This window comes from Jatropha curcas, chromosome 7 (genome assembly GCF_041381405.1).
Source record: "Jatropha curcas cultivar XTBG-Jc1 chromosome 7, XTBG_Jcur_1.0, whole genome shotgun sequence".
Classification (NCBI taxonomy): Eukaryota; Viridiplantae; Streptophyta; class Magnoliopsida; order Malpighiales; family Euphorbiaceae; genus Jatropha; species Jatropha curcas.
Window position 1 is genome coordinate 12,618,212 of NC_143157.1, and position 18,456 is coordinate 12,636,667.

The window sequence follows — 18,456 nt, forward strand, 5'->3', positions numbered from 1 at the left end:
CCTTTGCTCGGCTTGATTAGGCTGCACAAGTCTTGATTCCCATCACTTCCAGTGATAACTGCAACCTCATCAAAGAGATTAGGCTGCATGAAGTCTTCAGTCTCCAGCTCGGTTACTACCTCGGGCTTGTTGCCCCAAACATCCGAGAATATTTCTATTCCAGGCAGCATCTTCTTAACAGTTGGGCAGCAAAAGGGCTCCCGGAAGCCACAGTAAGAAACTGCTTCTCCAGGTTTGCAGAAGTAGCTGTTCAGAGTCAATAGGTAAGGCCGCATATGTATACTTTTCTTCCTTCCTCTTCGGGTTTTCTCAGCACGCTCTTCATCAGTGGGCTCATAACCCAGTCCGAAGGTTCCCTCATTCACTGGACACTCCCAGGCTTGCAGTTTGGGGTATGTTTTCCCGGATCTGGCCATAACCATTCCTGGCAGATAGGACATCTTAAGCATTAAGGGCACTATGCAGTTTATTTGCACCGTCCCGAAATCAAAGAGAATTCGAGAGTTTGCAGTCTTTCCTTCTATGAACTGCACAGTATCATATTGAAATCCCGAGAGGGGTAGGTTGGCAGTCTCAGGGTTGACCTCAAAGAGAGGCTGGCCCTTTGGCTTTTTGAGCTGGCTGTAGTCATCCCCCTGAATGGTGATAACTTTGTCCTCATATGGAAACTTGACCTTTTGGTGCAAGGACGAGGGTATTGCCTTAGTGTGGTGTATCCATGGCTGGCCCAGAAGTAGGTTGAAGCTGGTCGGCACATCAATTACCTGGAAGGGGACTTCCATCACAGCCGGCCCAACTGTTAGCTTCAGCGTGGCAACCCCCAATACTTCCCTCCGGGTGCTGTCATAGGCCTTCACTATCTGGTCCGAGGGAGTGAAGTCAGTTTCCTCCAACCCTAGACAGCTGGCTACTCTCAGTGGGCAGACGTTCAGCGCCGACCCATTATCAATGAGAACCATGGGCACGGTTTTGTCTCGAGTCTGAACAGTGACATAAAGAGCATTGTTATGACTGCCTCCCTCCTTGGGCAAATCGTCATCAGAGAAACCGATGCTTCGTGTTTTAGATGATTGGGTGAGGGTGGATACTAGCACTTCAGGGCTGACTTCCACAGGCGTCTGGAGTTGACTCAAAGCCTTGCAAAGAGCTTGGCGATGAGGAAAGGATGATGCCAAAAGTTCCCAGATTGACACCCTAGCTTGTGTCTTTTTTAATTGTGACAGCACCGGGTCCTCCTTTGGCTCCTCTGCCCTCTGGTAGGGTTTATTTTGGATTTTGTCCAAAACTAAAGGTTCATATTGTCTCCCGCTCCTAGTAATGGCATCGACCTCTTCACTTAGGTCATTCAAATCCAAGACACAGATGTTATTCATTTCCAAAAATAACTCGAAAGGATCGATTAATTTCTGGTCAGAATCAATAGCATTTACCCCGTGATTTGGTAAGGGATTAGTGCTAATGTTTGGTTTACTTCTTGGGATGATTGACCCATTGTCTACCAGGTCTTGTATGCGGTTCTTGAGCGTCCAACATGCTTCAGTCTTGTGCCCGTATCCCTGATGATACTCGCAGTATTCATCCGCCTTATAGTTTCTCGATAGTGGATTGGGAGGTGGTCTTGCTTCTAAAGGCTTGATATAGTTGGCCTTGACAGCCTCTCGGAAAACCAAAAGGATTGGCATTCCAAGGTCAGTGTATGGTCTTCTCGATTGATTACCATTCCTCATATTCCCCACTCGTAAAGGGTTGGTGGGAGTGATGCTTGCCACTTCGTGGACCTTGCCTGGCTGGCTAGGTTTCTTGTACTTAGAGGTCCCTGAGTCGTCTTTCAGTTGCCCCATTTGGATCAGATCCTCTACCTTTGTGGCAGTGGCAATGAGCGACTGGAAAGTTGGCAGGTACTGGGTTTGTAATCGTTGTTGGTAGACAGGCTGCAAGTTCTTTATTATTATGTCCACCTGCTCTTGTTCAGAAGGCCGGTTAATCATTTGGGCGGCTTTGGCCCTCCACCTCGTAAGGAACAAGGAAAAGGGTTCATTATTTTTCTGCTTGGTGGTCTCTAACTCTCTTCGAGTAACATCCACCTCCATATTGTAGTGGTACTGTGAATTGAATGCATTACAGATATCCTCCCAGGTCTTCATCTTAGACCGATCAAGGCTAACAAACCATCTTAATGCAGCACCAGTAAGAGATTGTTGGAACAACTGAGCAAGGAGCTCACTGCTCAATCCGAATGGGTTTAAGGCACCCACATACATTTTCAAATGTGTTTTAGGACAAGTGGTTCCATCAAACTTGTCCATGTTGGGCATCTTGAACTTAGTTGGCAACCTGGCTTCAGGGAACAAGGACAAGGAGTCCATGTCCACCACTTCCTTGTGGGTTTTGAGAGCAGTGATGGACCTCTCTAGGAGCTCTAGTTTCTCTCTCATTCTCTGAGCTTCCAGCTCAGAGGCAGTTTTAGAAGGCATCTCATCCAGGTTTAGGGCAGGGTTTGTAGGTTCAGCAGCAGGACCCTGGTTGGAGGCAGCAGGTCCACTTCCCCCAGCGGAAGCCCCATTTCCATTACCATTCCCATTACCCAGTTCAGCTATCAGGGCGGTCCTTTGGGCAGCTAGTGCCTCATTCATTCTGGCCTCCATTCTGGCCTCCATTCTAGCCTCTAGTTGTTCAATGAGGGTTTGGATATCAGCAAGTGATGCCATTAGTGCAGATAAGGTTGTTGGAGTTGTAGGCGAAGCTGGTGTAGCTGGTGAAGCTGGTGAAGCTGGTGATAGCACTGTAGGTGTGTCTGGCACTTGGGTAGGCACTCGGATTGTGGGCACCTGTAAGGGTAAGGGTAGCTGGATTAGGTACAGTGGTCGGTGTATCAGGTAGCTGATGTGAGGTGAATTGACTCTCTTGTCCAATTGTGCATGACTGAAAGTAAAAGGGTGTTTTTCTGCTCCCTTTGTGTTTATCCCATGCCTATGATATGTCGTGAATGCGCATAACAACACGCCATAAACCATTTAATGAATATGATTCACATCATTGGGTGCATACAGTCCTAAAGGGTAGGTTCTATAGGCTATGACTCAAATAGAGAATCGGTTTATAAAGGGACCCTTGAGCCTTGAGCATGGATATACCTAACCACATGTGAAACAAAGAGTTTCGCGTGGGTCCAACGGTACGCATACTCATGGGCCATCCCCAAAAGGATTGGGGGTGGTTTGCGGCAACAGGGAGGACGCTTTGGCTGTCCGTCGACATAATCAAAGAGACCTGCCGATCAGCGCTACTTGCTATCCAGACTCAGAAGTTTGAACAGAGAGAGAAGAAATTCATTTGAAATTCGTTTTTTTATGCAATGGAGAAAAAGATTCTCAATCGTGCAAATAGATCAACAAATTCAAATGTCTTAATCAAATTTGTCACTTAAGTTCAAAATTCCTCTCATCGAGTATTCTTAAAGAAAGAACACTCGATTTATGTCAAGGTACCCTGCAAAACAAAACATAGTAGAATAATACCCTAACGAAGGGCAGGTTAGTCTATGCAGCAATTGTAGTCCACTTATGCAAAATAATTACATGTTGTTCCCCAGCAGAGTCGCCAAACTGTGAACCCCTCCCCAAATATCATAGGCATATGAATGCATGTGACTAAGGAAGAAATGCACGTGATGTGTGAGTCGCCACCTTGTTTAATTGTTTTAGGGTAAACTAGGAAAAAACCCTAAGTGACTCCGATTTAAATTAACCTAATTACTAGATTAATTATCCCAATGTCTAAGGCATGGTGTGCAAACCCGAGATGGATCCCGAGACTATGTCATGCTGATGAACTAACCATGAATGAATGCTTTACAAGGTGAATGATGTGTTTAAGGTGATTTCGACTTGCCGCTCGGGGTTAAATCCCAAACGTGCCTACGTACTTCCGTTTGAATGGAAGATCAAAGTCAACGTAGTTCGATAGGCCTCTTTTAGAGGGCTTTGAATGGGGATGCTTTATGCATGAGTGTGTGTATGCTTTGTGCATTTTGTTTAGGCATTGTGCCAAAGAATTGATTGTTTTAGGCATTTTGCCAAAAAGTTTTGATTGGACTTATTTGTGTGCCAGAAAATGAATTAAGGCTTTTAGCCAAAACATTTTGTGATTTAGGCAATTTAATTGCCGAAAAATTGATTTTAAAGGCTTTTAGCCAAAATGTGTTGATTTGAAAGCTTTTAGCAAAAAGTGCCGATATAGGCAAGATGTTGCCAAAATTGATTGATGATTTATTTAGGCGACTGTCGCCAAAATTGAATGATTTAAGGCTTTAAAGCCAAAAAGATTGATTTAGTTTTAAGGCATTTTGCCAAAACTTTGATTTAAGCGTTTTATTGCTAAAAAATAACTGATCTTACTTATTGGCAATTTGTTTACCAAAAGTAATTAATCAAACTGCAAATGTAGGCAATTTAATGCCAAAAGAACGTGAATAATTTAGGCTACTTAGTCACAATTATTGATGAACTGGACTTAAGCCGAAAATTGTTCGAAATAAAGGCAATCATACCATAGCCATTGATAGACTAGATATTTTAAGCCAATATTGTCGGATTTAGGTTTTAATACCACGATTATTAATTAACCGGGCATTTAGCTTAATCATACTTTAATTGAGGCAATTTACTTGCCTATATGATGACATGAATGCATTTATGCAGTTGTAGAATTAAAAGGAGTAGAAGAGAAGCATGCATGAAGTGCTAAAATTAAATAGGCAGAGTTTTGTTTACGTACCTGATTTAATCGTCGACCGCTTCTTAACTCCAGGTTAAGCTCCTCGTTAAGGGAATTAATTTTAATTTAATTTTAAGTGACCAAGTATCACAACAATAAAATAAAATTAAAATTAAAAAATGCAAGAAAGCAGTAAAGAATCGCAAAGAGCGTAGGGAGAAGGAGCGTCCGTCAACACAGACTGAGTGCCTCAAAACGGAGCCCCAGAGCCGTCTTTTATAGAGAAAAAACGCACCCCGGGCGCGCCTGCCCTCCCTCGAGGGCGGGCATGCATGCCTGGGCTGGGCGGGCGTGCCCGCCCGGTCTGGGCGGGCGTGCCCGCCTTTGCAGGGCGGGTGCGTCCGTCCTTGAGGGTGGGCATGCCCACCCCCGCGGGCGGACATGCGTGCCTTTTTTTCTTTCCGGAGGCTTTTTCGGGAGTCCCGGACTTCCAAAAAATATTCCGAGACCAGTTTCGTGATCTTCGTAATTTTTCGGACATTTCAAGTACCATATTGGCACACTTCCGGTGAACTTTTTGAATGACCTCTGGTCCGACCGGGCTGTTTGCAGTCCGAAAGAATTGGCTCTTTGAGCCTCAAAATTTAGGTATTCACACCCTCGTGAAGAACTTTTCCAACATCTCTATATGTTCTTCTTGTGTTTTCGTCATGATCACCATATCATCCACATATACCTCCAATCGTTTATGGATCATATCATGAAACAAGGTCGTAGCCATTCTCTGATATGTTGCCCTGGCATTCTTTAACCCAAACGGCATCACCCTATAACAGAAGGTCCCGAAATCAGTAGTGAAGGCAGTCTTGTGCTTGTCAACTAAAACCATCAGGATTTGGTTGTACCCAGAGAATCCGTCCATAATGGAATAACATCCCATTCCTGCAGCACTGTCGATCATGACATCTATATGTGGAAATGGGAAGTCATCTTTGGGCGAGGCTTTGTTTAAATCCCTGTAGTCAACACAGACTCTTAGTCTCCCATCCTTGTTAAGTACAGGGACAATGTTTGCTAACCACTCAGGGTAATGCATGTTTTCGTCTCGCCCCCGAGCGATCCGGAAAACGCTCGATTTTCATTTTTGGAAATTGGAAAGGTGATTTTATTATGAAAAAGTGGTGACAAAACGTTTTATTGGATACGATGCCGATAAATCGATCTTATAAAATATTTTGAGTCGCCACCCATTTTTTGGGCAATGGGACCGTTTCCAATTTTATTTAAAAAATGACTCCATGTTAAACACAATTTTATGTGAGGCCAAATTATTTTTTTTGAAAACTGGTCAAACGCACTAAGGCGATTCTAGGTAAGGGAATTGGGTATGTCGGCCCGTTGGAAGTCGACGCCCGGAAAGTCCGGCCTCTTTAACCTATGATTTCTAATTTATTTTAATTTAGAAAAGCCAAATTATTTATACAAACCCAACCCGAATAAATCGAACCAAGTTCCTATGTAAAAAATTTTTTAATCGTCCCAGATAAGTTCATTCATTGCATCCATAATCATTCAAACCATTCAAACCAATCAAACCATTCAACCCAAAGTAGTTAAATCAAAATAAGCAAAAGACCCGCTCTTGCCTTATGGTTAAAAGCGGGCCACAAACCGAACCTAAAGAATACATTCTACACTGAAAATATTAAACCCAAAAGCCAAAAACCCAAAATCATGCATAATTATCCTTTTAATGTTCTAAACTTAGCTAAATTGCAATCTGCCCACAATTGGTTGTCTTCAGATTTATTTCAAGAATTAAACTTTATTTTTTGTACAAAATTCGTTAAGTTTTTAAACGAACAAAAATTGCTTCTGGAACCCTAGAACAGTCGCGTCACGCAACTGTTCTATGGAAGAACAGCTGCGTGACGGATCCAATAGCTGCATGATGCAGTTGTTCATAATTTGGAAAACTTCCAGATCCGTCAACCATTTATTTCAAATCCATAATTAAAAATATAACATTAAACAGAAAATAAAATTATGAGTATGAACAGCTCTGTCACGCAACCCTTAGATCCGTTACGGATCTAATAGCTGCGAGACGTAACTAATCTGGGTAAAGCAACTGTGTTTTGGACATGAACAGTTCTGTCACGCAACTGCCAGGCCCGTGACGGAACTACTTGCTGCGTGACGCAACTGCTCTGGTCCGTATTTACTTTTCAAACAACCTTTTTACATTTTTCTTTTATTTAAATAGACTTTAATACAATCTAAAAAACTTCCAAGAGTGACCAGAATACCGTTTAACTAAGATTACACTACTAAAGCATCAATAAAATAAATAATAATGAATAAACAACTAAAAATACCAAGAAAAGTTTTAAGGAATTACCTAACCCTCAGGCTGAGGATTGTTAACAGCTTAAACGCCTTAGAGAATGAAGGTTCAGGGATTCCAAAGGCCTTTGTCTCCAAGGATTTAACACTCACCTCTTTCTCTCTTCTTTTTTCTTCCCTTTTTATGATTTTCATTTTAACTTAATTAATCTCTAATGGCTGTTTTTCTTCAAGGGAACTCAGAAGAGTTTCTGCAGAAAACCTAGCCGCAAGTGTGTGTTTTTACACCCTAAAATTCTCGTCCCGTTTAAGAGATAACACAATGTATTTATAGTAGTAGGGCAATAGGGGATAGCTGCGTCATGCAACTGACGGCTGCGTGACAGACCTGATAGCTGCGTGACGCAGCTCACTTTCTGGACCATTGCCACGTAATCAAACAGAATGAAAAACAGTTATGTCGGCATTCATGGTGACGTCATCTTGATTGGAGTTGCGTGACGCAACTGTCAGTGCCGTCACGCACCTAATAGCTGCGTGACACAACTCTAATGCAAATCAGACACCCTTAAATTGGTCTAAATTAAATCCTTGGATTAAAAGACTTCCGGACAGCCGTGACCCTTCATTCTACGTCCTCGTATCATCACTGGGTTAGGTGGGGGCATAAAGACACGCGTCAACAATGCACTACCTCCAAGAAACCTGCATTTAGCTGCTTCTGAACCTCAGCCTTGATCTTGTCTTACCACTCTGGTCTGGCCCGTCTTCTTTTCTGCTTTACTGGCTTAATATTCGGATTGGTAGGGATGAAATGTTCTGCAATTGACCTGTCAATCCCCGGCATATCAGCATAACTCCAAGCAAAGACTTCTGAATTCCTCTTGAGACATTCTTGGAGATCCTTTATGAGTTCAAGCTTAAAGTCTGATCCAATTTCGATTATTTTGGGATCTTCGGCGGTGCTTAGATTAAATGCGAAATGATGCAATGCATTTATGTCAAATATGCGTGTGGTATAATCAATGCCATGAACACAACAATCAGGAAAACAAGAAAACAAGTAATCAAAATTCACTTCCATTGATTGAAATAGTAAAGGAAATCCATCCAAATCGTTCTCAAAACAACATTCAGAAAAACAAAAAGCAGAATTAAGAGATTATTCAATACATTCATCACAACTATCTTTGATGGCTTGCACCACTTAGCACTGGGAGTACCATCGGTTTCTGGGGCAGCTTTTTCTTTCATCTCTTCGTGCTCTGACATCTCCATCATCTTCCTCTCGGCTTCCTCTACATCTTCCACCGCTAGTATTGATTGGAGGATCCTCACCTTGGACTTCTGTTCTTGAATCACCTTTGAAGCTTTGTCCCCAAACCCAAGAAAGTCTTCAAACTCCGACATCTTTTGAGACCAATATGAGCCACTTCCTGCTTGAACCATGCCAACCATAAATTGTGTTCCATTTACCAACTGCTCAAAGGAAGGCTTTGGAGACTTAATGAGTTGTTCCTCAAAATCTGTCATGAAGATCTCCAAACCTGGATATGTCTTCCCTCTGCTCTGAAATTCTACGGAAGCCTCTGGGGTAAAGAAAATCCTATTCAATCCTGGCTCTTTTATCGGAGATTGGACTTCATACTTCTCTTTCTTCCTATTTTCTGAGTACCCTAATCCGCACCGATTTTTCTGACCATGTGAAAATGACACTGGTTCAAACCTTCCTTGTAAATCTCGGCCTAGCCCCTTGCCGTACCTCCACTGCATCTTCTTCATCATTTTTCGGGGGAAAGGGCTCATCCTATTGACTGCACTTTTGTCTTCAGTGATTACAGCATCATCAATTACAGCCACCTGAAAACTAGATAAGGGCACAGCTGCCTCTAAACCTTCCACAGCAGCCACATTCAGTTCTTCCTGCGCATTAATAGTTACCACATGAGTGCCCCAAGGTATCTTGACTTTTCTGTGCAATGTGGATGGAATTGCTCCCAAAGGATGAAGCCTTGGCCTTCCTAACAGCAAAGCATAATTGGCCAAGATGTCCAAGACTATTATTTCCACCCAACTCTCTACTATTCCTGTCGAAATCTTTGCTATGAAGGTTCCCTTAGCGCTACGCATGATGTTATCATAAGCTTTGACAACCATGGTAGTGTGAACCCCTCCCCAAATATCAAGCATACGAATGCATGTGACTAAGGGCAGAAATGCACGTGAATGTATGAGTCGCCACCTTGTTTAATTATTTTAGGGTAAACTAGGAAAAAACCCTAAGTGACTCCATTTTTAATTAACCTAAATGCTAGATTAATTAACCCAATGTTAAGGCATGGTCTGCGAACCCGAGGTGGATCCCGAGACTATGTCATGCTGATTAACTAACCAAAACAATGAATGCTTTGCAGGGTAAATGATACAATTGGACCAATGAAAGTGTTTATATGATTTTGACTTGCCGCTCGGGGTTAAATCCCTAACGTGCCTACGTACTTCCGTTTGAATGGAAGATCAAAGTCAATGTAGTTCGATAGGCCTTTTAAAAAGGGCTTTGAATGGGTATGCTTTATGCATGAGTGTGTGTATGCTTTGTGCATTTTGTTTAGGCATTTTGCCAAAGATTGATTGACTTTTAGGCATTTGTTGCCAAAAGTGTTGATTTGAAGGCTTTTAGCCAAAAGATTGATTTAGGCAATTTGTTGCCGAAAATTGATTAATTGGGCGTTTGTCGCCAAAATGCTTGATTTTAAGGCTTTTAGCCAAAAGATTAATTAATTTGAAGGCTTTAGCCAAAATGAGTTGATTTAGGCAATTTATTGCCAAAAGTTGGTGATTGGACGATTGTCGCCAAAATTGATTGACTTAAAGCAATTTATTTGCCAAAAGCAATTGTTTGAGGGCTTTTAGCCAAAAATTGTGATTTAAGTGATTTGTCGCTTAAGAAGAAGATTAAACTTACTTACAGGCAATTTTTTTGCCAAAAGCGATTATTTGAATTGCAATGTAGGCAATGTATTGCCAAGACAAAAACGTGTTTAATTAAAGCTTTTTAGTCTCAATTATTGATTAATTGGACTTAAGCCGGACTGTTCGAAATAAAGGCAATTATACCATAGCCATTTAATTAACTAGGTATTTTAAGCCAATATTGTCGGATTTAGGCCTTAATACCACGATTATTAATTAACCGGGCATTTAGCTTAAATTTATTTACTTGAGGCAATTTGTTTGCCTAATGATGACATGGATGCATTTATGCAGTTGTAGAATTATTAGGAGTAGAAGAGAAGCATGCATGAAGTGCTAAAATTAAATAGGCAGAGTTTAGTTCATGTACCTGATTTAATTGACAGCCACTTCTTAACTCCAGGTTAAGCTCCTCGTTAAGGGAATATTAATTAATTTGATTTTAATGACCACTTAACAAAGCAAGAAAGCAATTAAAGCTAAACTAAAATGTAGAAAAGCAGTAAAGAATCACAAGGAGCATAGGGGAGAAGGAGCGTCCGTCAACACAGACCGAGTGCCTTGAAAGGTCACACCGGGGTTGTATTTATAGGTGAAACGGACTGTTTCGGCGTCCTGGACCGCTGGGTTCGGCGGCTCGGGCCGCTGGAGCTCGGCGGCCGCCGAGACCGGTGGTTCTGCTATATTTCGTTCCGGAGGTTTTTCCGGGAGTTCCGGACCTCCAAAAAATGTTCCGGGACCAGCTCTGTGATCCTCGTGATTTTTCGGACGTTTCAAGTATCATATTGGCATACTTTTGGTGAACTTCCAAAATGGCCTTTGGTCCGGCCGGACTGTTTGCAGTTCGGGAAAACTGGCTCTTTGAGCCTCAAAATTTGGGTATTCACAGTTGCCCCCCACCGGCAACCATAAAAATGATTTATGGGAGTCGGTGGTTGTCTGAAACGCAAATTTTGGAGGCGAAAATGGGACGCGTCCAAAAGACCCGCCTTTTGGCTATTTGCTTATAAATAGCTTGAAATTCTCCATTTCATCCATTCTATACTCTCCAAAACAAAAGAGCTCTCTCAAATTCTCTCATCTTCCTCAAAGCTTAAAGGCTTCTTCTATGGCTTCCTCAGATTTTAGCGACGAGGATTTTTTGGGGTCTCTGGAGATTTCTCTCGATGAGGTCGATCTTATGGTAGACGCTGATACTCACGCCTCCATGACCGGCATCTTCGCCCAGGTAGGCTCCCTTTCACTTTTGTTTGCATAATATTTATTGTGAAATTTTTGGGCCTTAGGCCAAATTGTGAATTTTGGGCCTTAGGCCAAATTGTGAAATTTTGGGCTTTAGGCCCAATTGTGAATTCTAGGCCTTAGGCCGAATTGTGAAATTTTGGGCCTTAGGCCAAATCGTGATTTTTTGGGCCTTAGGCCAAATTGTGAAATTTTGGGCCTTAGGCCAAATTGTTGTGAATCTTAAAAAATTTCCTGTGTTTATTGTTTTTATTAGTATGCATGCTAGGGTAGAATTAAGACATTACCCTTAGTAAGGAACCGAGGAGTAACTCTTAGGTTGATTTACCTTTTAGGACTCCCGTATTAAATTGGATGTGGGTGAGAGCTCTGTGGCTGAAGTCCCGCTCGAAATATTTGATCAAAACAAGCCGGTTGGCGCGATTATCCGTCCATCTTATCTGGGCTATTTGAGACATCTTGACATGGGTCGGAGCAACTACAAGGAGTTATTGTGTGCCTTGGCCGAGAGATGGTGGGACACCACCAATACTTTCCACTTCTCTTGGGGCGAATTGACACTGACCCCTGTGGATTTTTCGGTGATCTCCGAGATCCCTTTCGGCATTCGACCGATCGAGCTATATGATGACTGGAGGACTGAGATCTCCCCCGACCGGATGGTGGAGCTGATTGGGATAGACCTGCCATGGATTGTCGAGTCAGGCTCTGCTACCCCTGCTTTGAGCAATTCTAGACGCTGGTTATCCCTCCAGGCCCCTGGCATCTATACTAGATACGGGCGGGGAGAGCTGACGGCTACTCAGGTGGCTAGATTCACCTTGTTGCTACTGTTTGCTTCGACCTTCTGGTCCAACAGGAAAGAGAAGTTTAACCCCTCTATCTTGAAGAGTTTGGAAAATCTGGCCCATTTGGAGGAGTATGACTGGGCCGGTGCTATTCTGAGCCGCATGTACGATGATATGTGCGATCTGAGTCGAGGTCACTGCAAACTCAGCGGGACCTACTATTTCTAGGAGGTAATGTAAAGAACATTCTTCTTTTCTGTGTTTTTCTGTTCGTCTTGATTTTCTTTTTCACTGGTTCTCCTTTTTTTTGTTTCGCAGACTTAGGCATTTGAGTACTTTCCTTATACTCGCCCAGAGCTGCTTCAGACTAATCTGGGATCAAGGTTGGTGCCTTTGGCTTGGAGATGGTACAAATCAAACCTTCATGCCGTTCGGCGCAAGAAATCGCTGAAGGAGCTGAGAACCTTTTTTGATACTTGTCCTCTGGAGCAGGTATGTGCTTAGTGATTCTTAGATATGTTAAATAAAAAGGATTTATTAACATATTTGCATCTTTTATAGGCTGAAGTGGGGCCAATGACTGCCCGTCTACAGAGCTGGATTCAGGCCGATCCTGATTTCCAGCGGTCAGATGCCTTGTCTCGGCAGAGGGTGGTCCTGTCGCACCCCATCCTGCGGCGATATTATTTGGGCAAGAGAGTGGACATTCAGATAAGAGGCTGCCGTACTGTCCCTTATTCCCCTCCTGAGGACATGCGAGCAGGTAGGCAGATGACGCTCACTGCTGCTCATACTGAGGGTATTCCACATGTGGAGCTCCTTATGGGAGGAGATTACGATGAGTTCTGCGGAATCTCTTTGATGCCTCCCATTGGATCTCGGCTTGATTGTTTGCAGGGGCCGGTTCCTTCTCTGCCACTTGGCACCCATTCTTCTCGGGCTTCGGGTCCCTCGACTAGGACTCCAAGGAGGAGGCCCATGACCGATCCCACTTCTTCCACTCCGGTTGGGGGTCCATCGCAGGCCGGGCCTAGCCGATCGGCAGGTCCTTCCAGGGCTCCCCGGGCTATTTTGGAGGCTACCGGGCCGTTTCACCCAGACCTGGCCAATTTACGTCTACCATACAGTATTTCTTACTTTGTTCCTGACAACCCTCCAGCTTTTCGAGAAGTCTCCCTGGAGAGTATCGATCGCCTGACTCTTCCTTCCGAGGACATCACTGAGGTAAAGCCTAACACATCTCTCACAAAAAGGATTCATAAGAGATTTGATATTGACTTGTATTTTCCTTTATATGATTTCCAGGTCCCTGTCGGGTTGGTCAATCAGATGATGGAGCTGGTTCTCGGGATGCAGCAAGAACTAGCTGCGGCCTGGACTCAGATAGCCTTTGATGATCAGAGGAGGAGGAGGCCCCGCCGCTGATAGCTACTAGATTTTCCTGCTTTCCTTTATTTTTCTCTTACTGTATTTTCTGTACTGAACTTTATTTGTACCTGCACTTTGGTTAGCACTGAAAATATGTACGCATGGTTATCAAATATGAAAGAAAATAGGATTTTGTTTCCGCCCATTTTATGGAAAATATATTTTTTCTTTTTTTAGTACCGAAAAGAACATTATTATTTTTTCTTTTTTCTTTTTTTTTTTTTTTGCACAGGAAATTTTATTTTAGATATATACATATATACATATTTTTTTTTTTTTTTTTTTGGCGGTGGCCGCCGGGATGGGCCGCCGGGCTAAGCTTGTGTTTTTTTTATTCACCCTTTTTTCGTGCCAAACAGCAATTCTGGTCAGTTTCTTCTCTCTTCTTTTTTTTCTCTATTTTTTCTATTTATTATTTATTTTTTTTAAATAAATAAAAAAACATAAAATGAAATAAATAATAAAAAAAAAACAATGAATCCCTTCTACAACCATAGCATGCACAGCTGGACTAGGAGTCTCTCCAAAGTTGAAAAGATCAATTTGGGGAGGTACGGTCTTTCCCCTGTCATTACTCTTAGGGGTGTAGTAATTGATTGGGACTTTTTACGGGCCTGTATTAGACTTTGGGACCCTGAAACCCATGTTTTCCGGTTTGGGGCCATGATGGAGGAAAATGTGCCCTCTTTTTGAGGATTTTTGTGCTATTATAGGGTGTGATCCCAATGCCCCTTTGGTCAAGCATGAGGTAAAAGTTGGGTATGTTAGGTCGTTTGAAACCCTGTTTCAATTCAGCCGACCCCAAGCTAGGGCTATGATCGTTGACGACCAGAAAGCAATCTTGCTGCCCTTAATTGACGAATTCTCAAAGGCTTGCCCAGACGACCCAGACCGGATGAGGCTGAGGATGCGGGCCTTGGTTTTCTGTTTATTGGCTGACTTCTTGTTTAACCAGGACCTAGGCTTTGGGGATTTGCGTCTTTGCCCCATGATTCGGCAAATGGAGGATATGGGCTGCATTGGCGGCATTGTGCTGGCCGAGACTATTAGGAGCCTTGATAGGGTTGCTTTAGGGTTCGATGACTGGACAGTCTCTCCCATCATTGTCCAGGTATTTCCCCTTATTATCTTTCCTCATTTTCTTCTCTTTTTTTACTTTATTCCCTTGTAATAGAAAGGATCCATTACTCAGGTCTGGTTGAAGGATCACCTCCAAGTGGTTGCTGCCCCTACTTTCTTGCCCTACAATCCCACTCAGTATCGTATGCGGAGGATCCTGATCACCCATCCGTCTACTGATGCATGGACTTCATGGTTGATTGAGTTAGGTCCCAATGAGGTACTATGGTTCATTGCCTGGTATGACATCACTCGCTTTATCCAGGTTAGCTTCCGCCATTCTCGGGTTTACCTTTTAGGCCTCACACACTGTACTTGGTACTGCGCTTCGCGCGTTTTGAGGCAAATGGGGATAGATCAGACTGTTCCAATTATGGATGACATTTCAGCTGATTCAGCCATTACCTCGGGCGTTACCCGAGCCGTCCTTAGGGCTTGGGTTAGAGATCATCGTATGGTTAGGCCTTTACCTAATCCTGCCGGTGTTTAGACTTCTCCTGAGTATCGGGCTTGGTTCATTACTGCTGTCTGGCCGATTGAGAGACCAAGGAGGACTGCACTGCTGAGTGTACTCGAAGGTTGGGTTCAGGCTGACGCTGATGATGGGGTTGGGACTGGTAAGGAGATTGTGCTGGCTCCTCGGACAAGCGAGATTGGACAGAGCTTAACTGCTAGAGATGACTCAGAGGACGTTGCTCCACGGAGGAGACGGGACACCTAGACTCCTATAGGCTTTTGGACTTTATTGTTTTTTTTTTTTTTTGACTTTTTGTGTTGGCTTTGGATTTTGGATGTTTTGCCTTTTTGGCTTTTTATTTGAGACTCTGGTTTAGACTTTATTATTTATTGGACTTTTTGCTTTCCGCCTGACTTTCGGCTGCTATTGGAATGAGGTTTGACTTTTCAGCTTAAATTGACGATATCATTTGGCTTTCCAAGCATTTTCCAACTTTATTTATTTCAAGCTCTAATTTTTTTTTTTTGCCTAAGCTGCCCTTTCGGGTTTTCAACTTAGCGAGCTACCCATTTTTGCCTAAGTCGCCCTTTTTAGGTTTTCAGCTTAGCGGGGGGCCCCGACTTTTGCCTAAGCCACCCTTTCGGGTTTTCGACTTAGCGGGCTTTTCTTTTTTTTTCTTTTTTTCTTTTTTTTTTTATTTGGCAAAGAAGAATGAAATCATGAAATGATTTTTTTTATTAATGTTTAGACCACGCCCAATGAGGGCTGCCTACATATCTCCGATAATATAATTTCTTTTTTTCGAGGAGAATCAGGTCTAATGTAGCTCTTTTTACATTATGCAAATGATTACAATTACACAAAATATCTTTTCAACTGATCTAAATTACAGGGATTCGTGAACTCCAAACCATCTAAATCAGTCAAAATAACGGCTCCGCCAGACAGTATATTCTTCAACACATAGGGTCCAGCCCAATGAGGACGAAACTTCCCACGTGGATCTATGATTGGCTGTCTAATTTCCTTCAGGACCAAACAACCTTCTTCCAGTTTCCGGTCTTTGACCTTCTTATTAAAATGTCGTGCCATTCTTCTTTGATAAACTTGAGTTTGGTGGATTGCTCGCAGTCGCTTTTCATCCATACCCAAGAGTTGCAAATGATAATTCTCAGCCCAATCTGCTTCGCTGATCTGGCTTTCCCGGATAATTCTCGCCGACTGAACTTCCAGCTCAATAGGCAACACTACTTCCATACCATATACTAAGGAATACGGGGTTGCCCCAGTAGGCGTTCTGATTGAAGTCTTGTATCCCCATAAGTCATTTGGTAATTGTTTGTGCCAAGCTCTATACTTTTGAACCGTCTTCTGCAAAATGACTTTTATAGCCTTGTTTGCAGCCTCTACTGCCCCATTTGTTTGTGGACGATAGGGTGAAGAATTGTGATGCTGAATTTTCTTTTGCTTCAACAAATCAGAGAATTGAATCTGAAAATGGGACCCATTATCAGTTATGATCTCGAATGGCATTCCGTACCGACAAAGGATGTTGGTACGAACGTACTGTGCTGCCTTCTTGGCATTCAAGACCGAATAGGAGGCTGCCTCAATCCACTTAGTGAAGTAATCAACAGCAACTAGGATAAATTGATGGCCATTGGAAGCCTTTGGATGGATCTTTCCGATCACGTCTATGCCCCAAGTTGCGAAAGGCCATGGTGAAGCAATGGGATTTAGATTGACCGGAGGCTGTCTTTGCAGCTTTGCAAAAATTTGACACTCATGGCACTTCTGCGCGTGCCTCACGCAATCCGCATTCATGGTCGACTAGTAATAGCCCAGGTTCATAATTTTTCGAGCCAGAGCTATCCCGTGCATGTGTGGCCCGGACTCCCCATTATGTACGGAATCCATTACGGTTTGAGCTTCTCCCTCATCAACGCACCTTAGGTGCAGGCCATTCCAACTTCTTTTATACAGAATTCCCCCAGTGAGGAAATATCCAGATGCTAACTGTCTCAATGTCCGTTGATCAGTTTTGTTGGATCCCTCCGGGTAGGCTTCATTCTGAAGATAATTCTGTATATCCCAAAACCATGGCTTGTCATTGACTAGATTCATGACATGTGCTGCCTGTTTCTGGAGCCGAACTGTCAGAGGTCGAATGACTTGGTCTCCCCCTACATTAACCATGGAGGCTAAGGTAGCCAGAGCATCAGCAAACTGATTTTTGGCTCGCGGCAAGTAGTGGAAGGATAATTCTTCAAACTGCTGAGCCAATTCGTCCAAGCGCTGCAGGTAAGGAATCAAACGCTCTTCCTTAATTTTCCATTTCCTTAGAGCTTGAGAGACTATCAGATTGGAATCTCCGGAAACCCTAAGGACTTTTATCTCTTTTTCCAGGCCGCTTCTAGCCCCTTTATGCAAGCTTCATACTCGGCTTCATTGTTGGTGCAGTCAAAATCTAATTTAACTGCGATTGGGACGTATTCTCCACAAGGAGTTTTGAATACGACCCCAACCCCATTTCCATGGTAATTTGAAGCTCCATCGAAGTACATCTCCCAGACTTCACTTTCCAAGCTCAACAAGTCTTCATCAGGAAATTCTACCTCCGGCATCTGGTCTTCGACCGGTAATTCCGCTAACTGATCAGCTAAGGCTCCGCCCTTCACTGCCTTCCGTTGTACAAATTTTAAATCATAGGCCGCAAGCACTGACACCCACTTTGCCATCTTACAGTCAAGAACCAGCCTCTCCATAAGGAATTTCAAGGGGTTCGATTCAGAAATAACATATGTGGTGTAAGATGAGAGGTAGTGCTATAGCTTTGTACAAGCCCAGACTAGAGCCAAACACAACTTCTCGATCTTATTGTATTTTAGCTCATATTCCAGCATCCTCTTATTAAGGTAATACACGGCATTTTCTATCCTTGTATCTTCTGCTTGTTGAGCTAGCATTGCACCCATCGCTTCCTCCGTCACTGACAGGTACAATAGCAAAGGCTTTCCTAGCCTTAGTGGCTATAAAACTGGCGGGGATAGCAGATATTGCTTGACTTGGTCGAAAGCCTTCTGACAATCCTCATTCCATTTGACTGCTACTCCTTTCCTGAGTAATTTGAAAATCGGACCATAAGTATCGGCCAACTGATTGATGAACCGGCTAATGTACTATAGCCTTCCCAGGAAACCCCGAACTTCTTTTTCTGTCTTTGGTGTTGGCATTTCCAGAATGGCTTTAGCTTTTGAAGGGTCAATTTCTATGCCCCTCCGACTGACCATATGTCCCAGGAATACTCCGGATGTAGCTCCAAACAGACATTTTGCCGGGTTGAGCTTTAAGTTATACTTTCGAAGTCTAAGGAAGAACTTCTCAAGT